At 39.8% G+C, this 17,964-nt stretch overlaps 1 long non-coding RNA gene across 1 annotated transcript in view; it reads left to right on the forward strand.

Moving 5' to 3' along the window:
* The window catches only part of LOC137859561 (uncharacterized), a 58,315-nt gene extending 42,614 nt beyond the window's left edge, over positions 1-15,701 (forward strand). The window contains exons 5-7 of the long non-coding RNA XR_011098377.1: positions 3,578-3,701; positions 9,256-9,439; positions 13,104-15,701. This is a non-coding gene — a long non-coding RNA (uncharacterized lncRNA). The remainder of the gene's footprint in view (positions 1-3,577; positions 3,702-9,255; positions 9,440-13,103) is intronic.
* The last annotated feature ends 2,263 nt before the right edge of the window (positions 15,702-17,964 follow it).

Raw genomic sequence — 17,964 nt, forward strand, 5'->3', positions numbered from 1 at the left:
ATTCCCTGTGACCCAAAGCTGAATTTATAACAATGAACATCATTATTGCGATGTAAGTTTAGAACTTAGTAGCGTGGTTTAGTGGTGGACTTCAGTGCTAGGTTAAAGGTTGGACTAGATGATCTTAGAGGCCGTTTCCAACCTGGGTGATTCTATCATTCTATTTACTTCTCGGCTCACCGTTTGAGTCACTTCAAGTATCACTGCTGGACATTCTTCTAGAAATTGTGCCTTTTGCTCTTCATCCTGTTTGCTCTGCGGTCCTGACTGGGATGATACCAGCAGAGATGCTCCCTTGGCACAGGTGCAAAGGTTTTTCAAGAGTGCTCGTAATATCCAAGTTTTTATCTTGTTCCTTCATCCTGCAGTACATTTATTTTCACTGTAGGGTAATAGGACAGGTTTCTGAGCACACTGTTTGGTGCAGCTAGCATTGCATGTTCCTTTGTTGAGCCCAACATGAAGGCCTCCTAGATGTGAGCACGTGCCATTGTCAGAACCAAGAATGTAGGGCTGATCCTCTTAAAGTTTATGGGGTAGTGTGTTGGCCCCTTAGTGTGCTGGAAAATCCCAGCAACATTAAAGCACTTTTCCTCTGATCTCTAATTTGAGAAATACCTGAAAGTCTTTGAATTTTGTATGATTGATCTTTTCATTAGTCCTAATTTTCTTTTCATTACATTGGTCAGAGAATCTATCTTCATTCGAGAAATGTCTCCACAGTACCGTTGCTTTGTGTGAATATGCAGCAGTGCATGTTGGTGGAGTGCTGTACAATATCTACATTCTGTATATGGATTATGAAGAATCGTACTGTTGTACTGTGCCATCATAGAGGCTTGAATGGCTAGCATTATTGATTGAATATTGTAAAGATTTATATTTAAAAACACTCAGTGAAGGAAATAGTGTAGTTGATGATGTGTAGTAGGAAAATCTACCTTCTGTCCTTTTTCAAGAGGACAGTAGGGGTCATTTTGTAAAGCACATGTAACTCACAGTGACTTCATCTGGAATTGTAAATGCTCAGCACTTTGTAGTAATCAGCCCCATGTCTCCTGATAAAATTATGCCCTTGTGGCTTTCCTCATCTCAATTTTTCCATAACTAATATAATCCAAACTATATTATCCTATTAGGAGACTCTTTTTCTCCAACAAGCAGCATGCACCTGTCTATTTACCAGGAAGAGCAGTAACTGTTCTGCCTTTGTTTGTTTCAGCATTAAGGGAGATAATTCAGGCTGTACATGGAGCTAGTTCAGTTAAAATAAGGCTATAAAATAATAAAATAAAATTTGTCTATCTCTGCAGTGGATGGGGAGAGAGAGGCTCCTTCAGAGCACAGTCAGGGCACCTATCCCAGGTCTCTGTTTGGAGTAAACTCTTCACCAGCTAGGGGACATTGCCTTGGAGCTCTGCAGATGCCTGTGTCCACTTAGGGTCATAAGCTGGTTGGCTTTTTAGGGGCAGGAGAAGGATGAAGTTTCTCTATAGGGGAACTACTATTATATAAAAAGTGCTTCTACATTATAATTAATGAATTTCCAGTCAGACATAATGTAGAGTTTGAGCTGATGGGAACTCTCGTCACAAGTAGATATAAATGCAGATACATTGTCAAAATTTTGGGTTATCCCACACTCTTCTGAACAAGAAGTAAGGAGCGTGTTGCAACAAAATATTTTCCTTTCCCACCTCCATGATTAAGTTCTTTCTGTTACTTCAGAGCCAGGTGGCTTGAAGCATTCTGTACTATTTCTGTCTGTATTATGTGGAGTTAAAATTGCAAAGAGAAGTGACCTTTAGGAAGTCAGAATTCAGCCAATTGAAAATTTGGAAAGGCAAAAGTGTTATTCTTAGCAGTAGAAGCTCTGTAAGATTGATGTGCAACACAGAGCAAAAGGTATTCAGGTTTTCACAGGAGGGCTGTGAAAACAAGCCTTTTGCAGGTGTCTGAATAGCTGGGGAAGTACTCCTTAGATGACCCTTTTTTTTTTTGTGGTGCATATGTCTGTGTTAATATCAATCCCTGTTTGTGGAGCTGAAACTTTTCACGTATCCGTGTGTGCCACCTACAAAATGCTGCTTGTGTGCCATGTTTGCAGAGACATTTGGTATTCTGAGTGGAGACAGAATCTTCAAAAGACTGGGGGAAAAAGGTTCAGCCTTCAACACAAACTGCCCTTCTTTTGTTATCTTCTTTACCCTTCCATATTTATTTAAGCTTAATAGAGAGTCAGGTTGATGGACATGAAGAAAAGGCAATTGTAACAGCTGTGAATCTCTCTAAAAAATGTTATTGCTATGAACTCATGGTAGGTGGCAGATACCGCCTTGGCACAGGACAGTTCGTATTTATTTTCTCTGCCTGGTACTCATCAGTGCAAAGGAAAACCAATTACAGCAGAGGTCCTCTGCGTTCCTGTCTATCAGAGAGAGTGATGGCAGATAACCCATAATAAAGTGCCTCTTGCATAATGAAATAGCTATGGTGAGAATCCCTTCATTATACACGTGCCTAGTCTGTGGCACCTTTGTGAAGTGACTCCCCTGTTCAAGTGCTCCTGGTGCAACAGCATAGGTGTGAATGCTGAAGCAACAGAGCTTCCATGTCATGTTGCTCGCTTGCTCTCCCTGTTACCATCTGTGCTAATGCAACTGAAGCTAGAACAACTGTGTAACTCTAGATGAAGAGAAAAACCACTGTGCTAGTTTAAAGGAGTGAGTGCCCCTGGTGATAGCTGCCTTTTGGTGCTGAAACAGGCCATAACGTACATGATTGCTCCCACACAGTCTCCGGTGTGAGGGGAAGGGACCAGAGAGTGGTAAGTACATGGAGAAGTAAACTTAAAGCTCCTCCTGCTGTCATTGATGTGGGGGTCTTGTGTTACTCTTCAGCAGGCACTCTAGTGGCAGGTTGATGGATGAATCTTGCCAAGCAACAGCATCGTTCAATAAGCTCATATTTTTTCTGTGTTTCTTCCTCATCGTTTTGTGTAAAATAGTTAAGCAGTCCTGATCTTTGGGCTTAGGATGTTTCTGTAAAACAAAGAAGGGCCTATGTTGCTCATATAACCCTATGAATGAGGAAGCAAAGTCCCCTGCTGAAAGATGTCTGCCTGCACTGTCCATCTGTTCTCCATCTCTGGAGAAAACAATGTAGAGGTAAAGATGGTGCAGGACTCAAAGAACTTTGAAACATGCTTTGCCTATTTTACTTTGCAAATTGTTCACATAACTCTTTAAATACATTCTTAAAAACCATTTGAAGCATGGATGGCATTTGAGTTTGTTATGTATATAACTTATACATATTTCAGCTGCAGACCGTAGCCAACATTGCTTGGATTACTTGTAAGTTGTCAAGGACCAGGTTTTTCAAAGATCACAGTCCCATCAAGAAAGGCTAGGACTTGAAATGCAGAAATATTTTTTTTCATGCTTGCTAAAATCACAAGATGGCCATTGTCTTGTGAGTTGGGCACCTGGTGTTGAGGATTATCATCTGAAAATCTGTTCCTGCGCATACTCTTGAGAAGTGGTCTTGAATTCACGTGGCTTTGTTTTTCTCACAGGTCAGTGTTCTAACATAGGAAGACTACCTTGGATTTTACCTGTTATATCGCCAAAATAACTGACTTGACCTGATTTTACAAGCCAGATTTGTGTGTCTGCAACATACTTTAGGTGACTTTGTAGGTAAGTGTACTTTTGGGTTGAAAGTCTTCAGGGGAAAGTTCAAATAAACTGCGTGGTGCATGAATTGTTTTTCTAGACCGCTGTTGTTGTTTTTAATAAGATCCATCTGCCTCAAATTTACTTCTGTATAGAGTATAGCAAAAGCATGTGCACCACCACTGGAAGTTTCAAACTATAGCTAATGAGAGCCACATAAAAACTTGTGCATCAGCTCCTGAACTGAAAATTTCACCTTCAGAGTACAGGATCAAAAGCGCAATAGAAATCATTGCTCTGATGTCTCTATTGAGCAGACAGTATCATTAGTACATTTTTTCTAAGTGCTATTTCTCTCTAGTGTGCATTACCATTAAAACTTCCAGTACTAAAATCTACATTACTTTCCTTTTGAAATGAGGGTTCATTCAGTGCCTTCCCTGGTTGCTTGAACTATGAATGATTAGCTCTGCATGAGGCACTTTGTAACCCTCCCTGTGGAGGAAGCCATATGAAAATAAATGTTACCTTCAGGTATATTTTGCATGCTGTAGCTGTGTGTAATTACTGAGCCTGGGATTCACCATTCTGCTGACCCAGAATTCCCCAGTGTGCTTTGTGCAGGTTGTGTGGCAGTTTAAACAAATGTAGTTGCAAAGGATTACAGAGATTAGTTGTTATTTCTATTATGTAAGATAGAAGAACAGGCAACTATTATCTAATACATTCAATGTTATTAAAGTATGTCCTTCTTTGGAGAGCCACTGCTTTGAGGGTCTGGCCTTACAAAGTCATTAACGGATCATTTTCTGATTATGGTCTATGGATCCCTGGAGGTCTATCATTTGCTGAGATCTGAGAAAGGTAATTAAGAAAGGCATGGATACTATTAGTATGTTAACACTGGGAGGTCTGAAGGAAAATACTTATGGGTCTGTAAAAAAAAAAAAAAAAAAAAAAAAAGGAAAAAAAAAAAGCTGAAAGCCACTGAATTTAGAGCTTCTAGCTGATACATGGGCATACCCTGCATTTTTTCAGACCTTTCTAGTAGGAGGTGTTTAATCTGCCTCAGCAGATTTCAAATTCTGTAATCCCATCATAGTTTAGAGGCACTCTGAATGCATGTGTGCATTCCCTGGGTGTGGAGGTGAAAACAGCATGGCTGTGGTTGCTAACCTCTTGAGCTACCTCACAAAATTCATGCTAGTGAATGGTAGAAATGGTCTGGACCTGTGCAAGCCAACATCAAAATCAACATCTGTCTGGGATCTTGTTGTGGCCTGGGAAAGTCATAGATGAAACTACAGGACAGATAGGAACCATCTGTTCCCAGGTTTTAAAAAGACACCCTTTCCCTCTTCCCCATAAATTTAAACTCTCTTTTGTTCAAGTGAGGCGGAGGAGTTTGGATAGCCCCAGAGGGTTTTTTTACTGTTGCAGCTGAACACTTCTCAGCTTTGTCCTCTTTGTATTTGCTGTTCTGCATAGGGCAAATTTACCAAGAAGCTCAGCTGAGGCTCAAAGAAGATCCTCTGACTTGGAAAATGCCTCTGAATAAATTATCCACTGTGAAAGAATGATACATTTTCTACCTAAGAGCCAAAAATGTGAAACAGTAAAAGATGTTCTTAGAATAGTTCCTGAGAACCTGGGCTCCCTGGAGGAAAATGAAGCTTCTGGAGGGTGATTCAGACAACCCATTTCAGGAACCTGCCTCTCTTTAGTGACTGTATGTGGAAGGCAGGTATCAAAGTGGGATTTAACTGCCCCATTAAGTAAAGTTAAATGGTGTGAATGCCCTTGGTCAGCAGCTTTCAGGGAGCTGAGCAGTGCAGGTAGAGCGTGGCAGCTGTGCCTTGGGTTGGGGACTGCATGGACACAGCAGCCTGGGGCATAGTAGATGCACAGATGCATGCAAATCCAGAGGGGAAACTAGAGTTTCCCATTGTAGGCTTTCTGACCAGCAGTTAAATGGATAGCTATTTACATTCTTTAATTTTAGTCACTTTCGGATGATTATAGTCTCTTCTCATTCCCTGTCCTTTGGTGTATCTTTCTTGAGAGCAAGGGCACTCTCCAGCTCTCATATAAACTCTACACTTTCTGCTGCATAGGCAACGTAAAAGGGCTCACATATTTCATTTTCTTTTGCTACAACATACATGTAGCTGGGTTCAAACTTGTTTCTCTGTTGATTTTTTAAATTATTTTTTTCTTTTCAGAACTCAATAAATGTTCTGAGGAATACAAGCACTTGTAGACACTTGGTGAAATTCCTAATGTTTTTATATAGAAAACAAGTTTAAGTGTTCACAGGAGCATCTTTAGGCACTGCAGCCCACAGATTCGTGGATTCTTGACATATCCCTACAAATGAGCAGTAATTTTTGGAGACAATGCAAAGCCATTGATTCTGAAAAACATAAATTAAGGTACTGAAAACAAGGTCTCTATTTGGGGCTGATTAGAAGTCTGCCTCGCGGAAGGCTGACTATTGCCAATCCTTATGGGACTGAGGGACTTAAACATGTCACTGAAATATGTACTGCAAGTTCCTTCATGATAAAGTCTCAGATAAATAGGAAATACCTCAAACATGCATCTTGGGAAAGCCAAACAAATTTCAGATGGAAATGAATGGAAATTAATTCAGGGTGTAGACTTAAACCCAGCCTCTAGGGACACAGTAATTGTGCCTTTTAGAAAATGGTCTCCTGCTCTTTGCATTTTAACTATCTATAATTACTTTTGTGGTTTGTTGGTTGTTGAGGAGCTTGACAAGCTGGGAATTGGCAGATTCAGTGTTGCCTTTATTTACAGTGCTTTTGCCAAGTCATTAAGTCAGCGATAGGAGGCTTTATTCTGACAAAACTAATCCCTCAGTGTGGCCAGACACCACATATTCCATTTAACTTTGTGCCACTGCATAAGACTGTTTTAGCCAAAATTTAGGTTGGCAGGAATTGTCAGAACACCACCAAAATTAGTATAGATAAGCCATTTTTTTATTCCATCCCTGTCCTGTGTTTTTTACTTTTTTTTCTTTTTTTCTTTTTTCTTGTGACAAGCTGTGCAAAGCTGATTTTCACTAGGGCATCCTGTAGATCTAGCTGATAGATCTAGATCCAGTGAGGTTATTCTTATACTGCCAAAGGAACAGGGGAAAGACAGACACTCCTGCGGGGACATGGAAAATGCCAGGTAGCCCCAAGCGCTTTCGGAGGTTGTTGGATTTACTTGATTCATAAACAGAACAATATTGCCTGCTGCACAATGAGTTCTCTTTGCTTGGGTTTGCCAGTACTGTCCAGCTCTCCCAGTAGCTGTCTTTAAACGGGGATGAAGAGCTAGTGCGTAATGCAGTTGTGCTACCAACATCAAGAATTGTTGAATAACCATCGTGGGGCATAGTCCGGAGATGTGCTGCGTGAAAAGCTCAGGGACACTGTGACATTGTGTGGTTCAACTACTAATTGTTATTATTCTTTCTTAAAATATCAGGGCATGTTTCTATCATCATTCTGCAGATTTTACTGTCCTTGTACGATTTGGCCCTGACCTCATCAGAATAATATTTGAATCAGAAATGAGCAAATATCTAACATCTTTACACTGAAATTTTCCCAGTTTTATTAACTGTGGGTGTATTGAAAACTGACATTAGCAGGGACTCTGGCACCAGCAGTCTTAAAGTGGTTTCTGGGGAGGAAGGGGGCAGGTGTGGAGTTGTTCCGATAAACTTAATGTTATAAGATCAAGCAATTTATAAATTGCCATGGCATACAAATTCTTATGACTTGACTATTTCACAGTGAAAGTTAACAACTGAAAAAAGTAATTTCAGGTTTAACTCTTCCAGAGAGAGCGGAATTCTGTGTGGAATATGTTCGACTTAAATTGTCATGACTGTTGTTAATCTTCAGTCATTTGTTCACTCTAGAAATAAGGGTCAGGTTTAATCCAGAGCTGGTACATGGGGAAGGCTAAATGCTGTGAGAGAAGGGGTGAAGTTCTAATAGCACGCTTTCATCAGGTGTCAGGGAAACTGATTTCCCTGTTTATAAAAGAGAGGACAAGGATAAATGATTACAGCATTAACTGATTTGTAAGCTGTTTTTTTACTAAAGAAGCAAATCCTTTTGGTATCTAAGGTGTGACACAAAGTGTCATCTGCTCCGATCTTATTTTTGCTCATACTTGTGGAGCTTTTTTGAATTAGGTTTAACAAACTACAGCCCATAAAGCCCTGGAGATGGAGGTGAAGATTCCTGATGGAAAATATTCAGTAAATCTGATGATTTCTAAGTTATAGATTAATTAATGCCTTCAAGATTTGAAAGAATCTCTAAAATCCAAAATTTACTTTCTTCATGCAAGAATAGCAAAAGTTGTTTTGAGAAATACTTTTGTCATTATTATGTGAAATGGGATGCTAGCTGTTTTCTAACAGACTGTAGGAAAACAATGGTAATTAGAATGTTAAAAAGTCAGTTATTTTTTTTATTTTTATTTTTTTTTAACTTTGGAGATGTTTTTTAATTTTGGATAAACTACTCCAATTTCTTACCTGCAAGGTTTGCTGCTTTACAGAAATACATAAATTATTTAATTGAATAAGACAAGATCACGTTTGTTTGAAGCGAGGGGAAAAAAAACAACAACGGTCTTAATCCGGGGCAATGAGAAACTTACCTGCAATTTCTTTTGCACACACATGCCATTGCTTCTACAAGATTCCTATATGTTACTGTCATGAATTGCAAGATTGTTTTCAGTATCATCAGGGATCAATTTCCTGACATTTAGGTTTTCTTTTGGAAAATAGGAACTATTTTGAATGGTAAATCATAGAACCATGGAATGGTTTGGGTTGGAAGGGACCTTAAAGATCATCCAATTATAACCCCTGCCAGGGACAGGGACACCTCCCACTAGGCAAGGTTGCCCAAAGCCCCATCCAGCCTGGCCTTGAACACCTGGGAAGTGTTCATACACAAATAGGAAGTCTTTTCCTTATTCCTATTAATCACGGTGCAAAAAAAGTAACTAAGGTGACAGAACTACATGTAATGTTAGTAGAGAAAAAACAAGACTGACCTTGCCTGAGATGGTAAATGGGAATAAATGGATAGGATAAACTGAGTTTGCAAGGAGACACCCAGGCCAGGATGGTTAGGGCTAAGGCTGGAATCAGGACATGGTCTCAAAATCTATGTGTGAGAACAGAAACCAGGGACAAACCAAAGGTCTAAGCTGGGCATGGAGCAGAATTGAACCATCAATCATCAATCTGCTGTAAAGTGATTACAGAAGACTGCTGTCATATGCAACAACCATAGCTGGTGTCACCACAGCCCAGCTAAAAGGACGCTCATCCAGAATGTGGTGGCAGGGCCCAGCTGGATGAAACTCAGAACCAGATGGGTCAGTCCTGGTTAGCTGAGTAGGAGAGAGTGGGTATGTGAATGAGGAGATAAGCTATGCTTGTTGGGATGTAGAAATTTCTGAAAAGGTGATGGTGTATTTAAGTATGCTTCTAGGTAAAAATAACAAATATATACTTCTGACTTTACTGTAGGTGTGTTTTGTTCAGTTTCAAGGACAGAATGAGAGCAGCAGACTATGAAGTGATTAGAGACATGGCTTCCCAGGAACCCTCGAATGGACCAATGTGCAGAAAAAACAGAAGCCCGATGGGGTCACTGGAGGATAAGAATGAACCGAGTGGTGAAAACGTTGAAAGGATTTGAAATTCACCTTCAGTGAGTAGATGTTATTTTATTATTGCTGTTGTGTTATTATATAAAGCAAACACTCCCTGTGCTGATTTTAGATCAGCAGAAAGGCTTCCACGTTGCAGCTACCATTAGCCTGGCTAAAATTTCTGTGGAAAACAAGTGCTTAAGAACATATTTAATTTGATTGGTATTTAAATAACCGCAATTTAATCTATGACTCAGGGATCTTAGACTGTAGGACAGATTACTTCTGTGAATATTTGATCTACATTTCTCAGTGAAATGAAGCTTTGTTCATGCAGCTATGAAGCATTATTAGGTTGTAATCACACACAGAGTGGTCTTCATTATAGAGCACTATTAATTACAAATGCTGTGCAATTTGCAGGCCATCTATTCTGACTAATTATGATGTCACTTGCACACCTGCGTTGAGAGTATTTGCCTCTCTAACTAGGACTTATTCTTTTGACTCAGCAAGGAGCTTCTTTTGATGGTGGAAATAGCTCATTTGTTGTCTCCATGGCTATAGAATAAGACAGAAGGGAGTGAAAACTTGAGAAACAGCCAGCAATTGAAGCAGGCGGTAAGCCCAAACTGACTGTGTGCCTATGCAACAGAGGGAGCATGTCTTGAATGTAATATGATTAAAAAAATAGGCTTAAAGCAGGCCTGTTTTCTGGTGTGCTTTTTGCACAGTGCAGTACATGTTAATTAGAGCTTTAGCGCAGCTTCTCAGCAAACATAATTTTCCCTCAAAGAGAGAGAAACAAGGAGAAGGAGAATTTTGATGCTGGAAATAAGGTACTATGAATAAGAATCAGCAACAATGGATTTAATTTAAGCTGGACTGGAAATTGTTGCAGCTTTATTTTATTTTATTTATTTATTTATTATAAAGGAAACCTATGTGTCAGCTTCTAGTAGTGACAGAGATGCTGAGAATTGACATGTGAGGATAATGTGATAATATAGAGACACCAGGGAGTGTGTGTACACAAAAATGCATCTCAGTCAGGCAGAAAGCCATGCTGTGATTTCAGTAGAAAGCTATGAGAGGAAATCAATAACTTTCAGAAGGCCCCACAGTAAAGCAATAACATTATCTGCCCTTTCTTCATTCTGCTTCTCCCTTCCCCCTTTCCTCTCTTCATAAAGGTACAGAGCTGCATGATCTCATATTTGAGTTTTGTTAACTCTGTGCCTCTGAGTACCTCAAGCAGTGAGGCAATTCAGGGAATACAAAGTGTCTCCAAACCAGACTGTAGGGATGGAGGGATAGGGACGTCACACAGGCTATTGGATTTATCGACAGGCTCTGATTGCCTTGGAGGCAGTCTGTGTAGCCTGCAGTCTCCTGCACAGTGCCTCCATCACAACTGTGTTCTGGTCTTTAGAAAAACTCTTCTCAGTGTGTCTTAGTGCAGCCTTCACTCAGCTGTGCATTTTCTGATGTGGAGATCTACAGTGAGTCCATTTTACCATATAGGTTTCCATGCAGGGCAGGGTGATCTAGCTACATAGTCCCAGGTTATGGGCAGGCACTGACTTTTCAGAGCTTTACAGACATCTTCCAGATGTCTGTCCATATACTTGGATGCATAAGCATTTTGGAATTGGGATCTCTTTTCTGTGTTGTTGTGTGGTAGTTTACCACCAGTAGGCAGCCGTACCACTCTTCTCGCTTCCCCTCTTCAGAAAGACAGAGGGAGCAAATAATGGAGAAAAAACCTTCTGTAGTGACCTTGGTGTTTGTGGGGTTGCTTCTCTCACGTGTTCTCACCCCTCTCTCCCAGCTGCTGTAGCACAGCAGATTTTCCCTTTTTTTCAGTGTGCTCTCCCACAAGCCCAACCAGCATTGCTCACAGCCCAGCTCTGGCCAGCAGCAGGTCCCTTTGGAGCTGGCTGGAGCCTGCTCTGATCGGACATGGGGCAGCTGCTGGGCTTTGCTCACAGAGGCCACCCCGCAGCCCCCTTGCTATCAAATCCTTGCCACATAAACCCAGTACATGTTGTAGAAAGGTAATGTCAGCAATCCAGTGACATGAAGTAATAATTCACTTGATTTCGTTTGCTAACTATTGGCACTGAGAAACTTATACTTTTCTAGCATAGAATTAGACTGACAATGCAGTTAGGAGAAAGCTTTTTTTTTTTTTTTTTTTTCTCTGACACTTGTGATTGCTTTTCCTCTTACCTAAGAGCTCAGTTCTGTCTCTATGGAAAGTTAAGAAAAATGGCCATACATTTGGCTCATTACAAGGAGATGCTTCTCATTTGATATTTTTCCATGAAGTTTTTGTTTTGTCAGTATCTCAATATACCAGAGTAGGAAAGATTATTTAAAAAAAAAAAAAAAAAACACAAAACAAAACAAACAAACAAACAAAAAAACAGTAGAAAAACTCAGAGGAAGGAACATTTAGCAACATTCAGCATTTAGGAAAATTTTCTATAAACAAATACAATTTAATGACCATTTTTTCTAGGCTGTGAATTTAAAGTTCATTGGTTAGTTGGAAAACATGCTTATAAGGAAAAATCTATTAGAGTTTTGTCTTCAGCTGCAATTGAAGTGCATAATAAACATGAAGTACATAGAAGAAAGAGCATACTAGCAATCAAATCTTTGAATTTTCAGGGGTGCTGGGCTAGCTGGCACCTTAATTGCCTGCCAGTTGCAGTTACACCATACAGTGGGTCACTCTACCAGCTAGAGAATTACTTGAAGTACAGAAGTACCTTGATCATAGCAAAGGCAATTGACCTTTACATTACCTATAGAGTGCTGGGCCTGAGTGACTAGGAATTAGTAATCAACACCACTTTCTGGTTTGTTTGTAGTCCAAATGGATAGCTATTCCAGCCTCCCAAGTTCACTGAAGTGCTACCACATCCTAGGTGGAAGACTGGAGCCTTCCATACTCACAGATGGCTTCCTTTAACATCTAGACTTGTCATAACTTGCTGCTCTTGAGCTCCTGTAACATGAGGAAAATTACAAGTTGGGAATTATTGTAGTAGGTGACATTGCACCCTGAGGATAACACAGTCCTCTTGAAGATTTCTACTTTGTTCAGGCTTAAAGCGGCCTGCTGTTGATGTATGCATACACTTGGGTTGTGTGATGTTGTTGGTCACAGACCTTAATTTGCTTAGAGCTTGATTGCAACAGGTACTTTGTATGTGTATATATATATATATATATATGGTAAAAGATGGGCTGTGTTCTCAAAGTTTTGCAGGTTGTATGAAAGAAGATTAACAAAGGGGTAGGAGAAGAGTAGTAGGACTGGGAAGAAAAAGTTTTGCTGGATTTTATAAACAAAAGCAATTTCTGGTTACAAAATGGAAGGAAAACTTGTTCTGAATCTCTGAGATGAAAACTTCTTTTACTAATTCATATTGCAGATTGGGTCATTTAATTTTTTTTTTTTTCTTCAGACAACTTAAAGACTTTCGATTTTTCTTCTTTTAACATACTTAAATAGTACATTCATTTATATTTCAAGGCAAGTAATTTCAAAGCAAGGAATGTAAAGCTTAACTCTGACACTGGTGGTTTAAAAAAACAAGCATTAGCAGTCAGTGGCAGTTCTGAAATACTTAATATATTTTTTGAAACGTATAAAAGTGGATTATGCCCTTGAGGAAAAATTGTTTTTGACAATTTGTTTTTTTTTGCCAGCTCACCAGAAATCTCTCAAGCAGATACTATCCAATTTAAAGGAAGAAAGTCTGAGACCCAGAAATCAGGGGCATCAGTGAAAACTTCCCAGAACATAGCTAACCAGCATTGGTAGGAATTGCAAAGTCCTGTACTAACCAGCTTGCCAAAATCCCAGATAAATCCACAGAGAACTTAAGAACATCATACTTCATTAGGTAGGCACAATACTTTGTTAATTCTTTTTTTTTTTTTAAAAAAAAAAAAAAGGTTTGTCCGTAAGCTGTAGGTTGGAACCAAAAGGTTGTTATTTATATAACTAGAGAAACCATGAAACCATCTGTGTGTTATAAGGTAATGTGCACTCTGTCTGAATACCAATGTTGTCTAAGATGCCAATGCCCTTTATTTGTAACAGTTACTTTAACAGAAGGATCAGCTGAAATTCACCCATCTGTATTTTTCGATGCTATATCATGAATATGGATGCAGAGCCACAACACTGCCATCCTTGCTGATTTTTGATGTTGGAAAACAAAAGTCAAGATGTGCACAGGTGTTTCCAACATCTTTTCTTGAAATACTGCCCAGTTTGACTTAACAGCAAGAGCAGGCCTACGTTTCTGCCCTATCATTGCACCGAGTCAGTCACGTAGCAGTCAGAAAGAGTCATGCTTGCTATCACTTGTCTTATGACAGACAGGGAGGTTTCTTAAGAGGTGAAATCTTCAGTCCACTTATGCCAGGTTCATTGCTTGCCTAACTTAATTGCTGAGCCGCACTGTCTTTGCTAATTTGATGTTCTGTTTCTTAGAAGAGACATAGATTTCCTGTCAAAGTCAGTATTATATATTCAACAGAAGTCTCCTTTCTTCTGGACGATTCACAAATTCTTCTGTACAAAACAGTCTTTTCAAGGATGCTGTCATTTTATGCCATAACTGGCATGATTTGAATGAAATGTGGTTTAGAATTAAAAAAATAATAATAATTACTGGTTATCGCATGTGTTATCGCCTTGAGGATGCAGAAAATTCCAATCCAAAACGTGCAACCAACAGAAAATAGGTTTATGATATTTGCCAGTTTGCCTACAGAGTTTTGATTATACTTTGAATCACTCTCAGATCTCAGATGTACAAATGTGCTGTTAAACGTGGAGGGCTTTTAGCCATAGCAAAATGATAGAAGTCCTATAACTGAATTTATACTGAAATGTTCCACTTGACACAGAATTTGCATTATCATGGTGAAAAATGTTACTTAGAAATCTACAAGGCGAAGGCAAATCATTTAACTGTAGGCAATTTACCAAAGGTCATTTCAGCATCCTACTGCAGGAAATTTCAGCCACTTACTTACAAACTAGAGTAGACCTCTTAAAGCTTAAATACAGGGAGGTAGGGCAGACCTCTCTCCCTCGGAGTTCAGCGATGCAGTTTTTAATCTATGCTTTGCAGAAGTTGTTTTCCTTTCTTTTTAAATTGCAGTGTAATCTACTTGTAATGAGCTTTGTTTTAAGACAAGCAGTCAAAAATAATAAACAGAGTAGTTTACATTAGGAAAATGTTGTATAGTTAAAAAGACCTGTCAAGGGCTGGTATTTTCAAAGAAATTTAATTTTTCAAACATTTTTTGACAATAAGTATACCATGACTTTCTAATCACTTTCTGTGATTTCCTTTTTTGTTCTGAAATATTTGAGTTTGTTTTATCATATTGTACCACAGAATGAACATTTGGATGGTAGATTTTCATATGCAGTATGTTTTTAATTATGAAGAGGAGGAATAAGATGAGTTAAGCACTTACAGAAGTTTATGCTGATTCTTCTGGCTAATGGAATTCTTATTCTCAGACATTTTTGAGATGTTGAAGTTGAAGACAAATTTTAAAATGCTAGAATTTCTTCCAAATTAAACCAGTATGAAAAAAAAGAGTTTTTATCACAGACCTTTGCTACAGCGTGAAAAGATTGGAAAGACTTCCTAGTTTAGTAGTATAGAGAGTATCTGTGTTAGTCAGATCCTTTTCCTGTACACACTGTGCTCAGCACAGCATGCAGTAGCAGAGGGCAGATTTACTCAAATCAGCCAAGACTGTTGGAGGCTGTAGCCCCATCGGTTTATATTTTCTAGCAGGCTGCATGGGATACAGTGGAGGAAATTATACCAAAGCCCAGCCCATCTTCCCTGACCTCATCACCATGACAGCTTCATCCAGTGTGAATAGAACAACCCCACTCGGATGAAGCACTTTTTTGTGGTTGCTCCTTTTGTCTAGGACTTTGAGATCCCCTGAGCCAATCTAAAGAAAAGTGGGAATATGAACAGCAAATCCAATTGTAATTCAGTGAAGCAAAAATTGCAAACGTTTCCTCTCTGTTCCACTGGAACCGTCTCTGAGAACTGTCTTGGGACTTACATATATATATTTATATTTATGTATATGAAAAATATTTTCTGTAGTAGTAGCATATTCTGTCTGTAATCAAGACAAGACGTTGTGCACATTACACTCTTTGCATACAAAATGAGAAATTCCTGTGTCCTTCCTAGTCTCATTGCTTATGTATTGCTTTTCTATATCATGGTTTCAGTCACTCCATCTTTGTGTTCTAGTCCCTATTTCCTTCCATATCTCCCTAAAAAAAGTTCATCTTATTTGTAAATGTACAAATTCAGAACTTAGGCTGAGGCTTTTATATGACAATATTGTGTTAAGAGGAACTTCCTAAATAAATTTTGGTTGTTACCTATGCTGCCGTAGAACCATGTTTAAACATGTAAAACTGTTCACTGGTAGTATTACGTACTTGGGGGTAAGCTCTTTTGAAGTCTCAGGGAGTGCTTTTTGTTAAGGAGAAATGTGTGGGCAGATTCACCTAAGAGCCCTCATCTGCTTCTGCTGTGCTGTGCTTTGATGACTGGATTGCAGTAGTGTCTGATGTGAAAGGGCCCAAGCACCATTAAAAACATCCACCCACTACTGTGTGCTGAGGGACTGGCATGTATGAGACAGTGTCACCCCTCAGAGTGTACACCACCCTCACCAAATCCCCCATATTTATCAAGGCTGTTCCCTCTGGCCAGCTCACCTTTTTTTTTTTTTTTTTTCTCCTCCTTCTGAAACAAGAAGTGCTTTCCCAAGCAGTTCTGCCAGAAAATTGGGCTCTTTCCAGTTTGGTAACAGGTATCAGCAGGCAAGCATCTGAGTGATGAGAGCGCTAGATGGAATAAATACCCTCTCATGGTCTCATGGTAGCTGAGACTGGAGGAGGTTTGTTGCTGGTAAGCCTCCTGAACCATAAAGTGTGTACATCGGAGTAGAAGCCACCTGTGTATTTACAAAACATCTGCAAATAAAATAATGACGTGAAACAAAAGCATGCCTGGATCAGAGTTTTCACGTATTTTGACTACTTCTGTGTAGATGATGACCAGGGCTAGTGAAACGTGAGTCAGTTGTGGTTGGAACTGAGGGTCAGAACCACAGATGTTTTGCAGTGATTTTGCAAAATGCTGTCTATGCTTTTGCACTGCAGGTGGCTTTGTTTATTGTTAGGCCCTGTGCTTCCATGTGCAATCAAACGAAATATTAAAATGAGTAGTTAATAAGTCATTTGAGTGTTGACTTACCAGAATCTTTTAACTTGCCAGTTTTAACAACCTGACATACTGATGTTCCTGGGTCTGGCACCTTGATGACAAGTAATCCTGGAAGACAAATGTGTGATTCCAGGGACCTTGGAGTACTTAACTTTCTGCTGGTGTGTTACAAATACAGAAATTGCCAGTACAAAATAGCTCTAATACGACATGTGGCAGAAGTGAGTTCACCCTCACACACACAACTCTAGCTCGTTGACATCAGGAGATCTGCATGAGTGTAGCTGCGGGGCAAGCTACGGACCTAGGCAAAATGTGGGTTTGTCCAGGTATAGGGGCTGCCTTCTCTGTCCAGGCTGGAGCACAGAGGATAGCTGTGCGAGCAGTGTGCAGGGGTGAGCGGCTTGTCCCTGCCCACCGCTGCTGGAGAAGCATGGCCTGGTTCTCTCCCGTGGAACCAATTCCTCCTCCCTTGCACACACCTGGCAAAGGCAGGGTCAGCTTTTACCCCGCCATGCAGGTGGAGAGGGAACCTGTGAATGTCAGGGTAGGGAGAGGGAGTTTGGTGTCTGGAGGTGACCAAGGGAGGGAAGAGGGGTCTGGAGGAGAAGCTGGGCTGTGGGAAATCAAAAAGATTCCTTTGTTTTGCTTGCACCTATAAACCTTTTGGAGTATCCTCCTGAGAGAATTTACAGAGTTCAGTCTGTTTTGCGTATCAGAGACAGTAGCAAGGTGTCTTTCATTATGTACAGTCTGGAGAGAAAAGTTGTGAAAACTGAAGAGCTTTTATACCTAGAGAATAGATCTGTCTGGGCTACAGAATGAAGATATAAAGGCAACACATGTGGGACTCCTGGACTAGAGCCGGTCTAGCCAGGGTAGGCAGTGCTTATGATGAAAGACACGTTGGCATGAGCTGTGGCACATGCTAGCAGCTGGAACACAAGCCTTCTAGATACCTGCCCCTAGCAAAAATCTGAATGCAAGTAATGCCAGTGCCTTTTTCTTTATGGCATAGATGTATGAGGCAGTGCACCAAAAAGGTTGCCTCCAGTTTCTATCAATTTATCTAGAAAAAAAATACTGCTGGACCTTTGCCTGGATGTATCATAAGATAAAACAATCTGCTATCTGGAAGCTTGATGCCAAAGAAACTGAACATAAAGGATACATTTTAATTAACTTCTACAGTAATTTATTGAGGAAAGTGATTTGTTGATCACTACTTCCAGTCTTTAAATAAGAATTTGTTTTCTAAGAGAGGTTCTTTTAAT

Source organism: Anas acuta, chromosome 7, assembly GCF_963932015.1.
Source record: "Anas acuta chromosome 7, bAnaAcu1.1, whole genome shotgun sequence".
Taxonomy (NCBI): Eukaryota; Metazoa; Chordata; class Aves; order Anseriformes; family Anatidae; genus Anas; species Anas acuta.